Source organism: Mizuhopecten yessoensis, unplaced genomic scaffold (genome assembly GCF_002113885.1).
Source record: "Mizuhopecten yessoensis strain PY_sf001 unplaced genomic scaffold, ASM211388v2 scaffold716345, whole genome shotgun sequence".
In the NCBI taxonomy this organism is placed as follows: domain Eukaryota; kingdom Metazoa; phylum Mollusca; class Bivalvia; order Pectinida; family Pectinidae; genus Mizuhopecten; species Mizuhopecten yessoensis.
The window spans coordinates 798,189-799,619 of NW_018480070.1; positions in this window are offsets into that span (position 1 = coordinate 798,189).

The following is a 1,431-nucleotide window of genomic DNA, read 5'->3' on the forward strand; positions in this document are numbered from 1 at the left end:
CCCTGGTTTTATTGATTTGAGTTTGAATTATATATATAAAAAATGACACTTCATCATCCCCTGTTGATTTCACAGGATAAAAAGGGACTTACAGGCCTTTAAGGCATCTGACATTCTGCTACCACTAGCCCTCCACCAATGGGTCGCGGGTTCCAGGCCTACGTGGGGCAGTCGCCAGGTACTGACTGTAGGTCGGTGGTTTATCTCCGGGAACTCAGGCTTTCCTTCACCACAAAAATCTGGCATGCCCTTAAATGACCATAGCTGTTAATAGGACGAAAAACACAAACAAACAAACAGAAGCCTTTATCTTTTGACTGGTTTGCTTTTGTTTCTCACATATTGGTACATGTATTTCATTCCCTTTAGCTTTAATGTCGATGAAAACAATTCAAGACAAATTCATCATGAATCTATGTCTTGTGACTCTGAAGAAGAATTTGTAAGAATTTTTAAAACATTTGACACCTCAGGAAATTAGTCAAGGTTACATCATTTTGTGTTTGAACAAACTTGATAGGTATTTACTCCAGCAAGCTACAAGGGCATATATCTTCAATCTAAGGCCTCAAGGTTCTTTAGATTTTAAAACACTTGACCCCTGTGACATTTAAAGTTGATCAAGGTCATTTATTTGAAAAGCATGATAATGTTCTGCAACAGCAACTGAGAGGCAAACAATTTTGTCTTGTCCTCATTGTTCTGTATAAGAAGTTGTTGGAGATTTTTTAACACATACAATCCCAGTAACCTTCAAAATGGGTCATGATGATTTAAATCTTTCAGAGCCCTTGACCACATCACACTCGGACCTTATTTAAAGGATAAATGAGGACAGATGTCACACAATGGCATTATAAGCTCACTTTGCAGTAGGTGAGCTTTAAAACAAAGAAATAAGACCACTCAACTATTGGGGTAGTTGATGATTTAATGTGTAATGACATTCTGATACAGAAGTTAATACTGACACAGTAGATATCACGCTGACAATTAGTGATTACATTTCAGAATGAGACCCGAGTATTTTTCCTCTGTAGAGACATTGATGTCCTTCAAACGCACTATACTAAAAGTTAATGACGCTCACATAACATCACTATTCCTGATTTCTATTTTAACAAAGACAAATACTGTGACAAATGGCGCTGATCATATTATCATGTTCCTATTAGAATGTGTCAATGCCAGGATACATTTAATACTTGTAATAATTACAATGACTCATTACCGCTCTCCAGTAATTAACAAGAGGCCCATGGGCCTAAACGGTCACCTGAGTCTACAGTATTTATTTTTGTTGTTGAAATATGTACCAATTTGAGTAAAAAATAGTATAATGTTAACTTAACTTTGTCAGGACCATGAGCTGATCATTCCTAGACCAATTTTAAGTGAGATCGGCCTATTAGAACTTAGTAGCAAAATAGC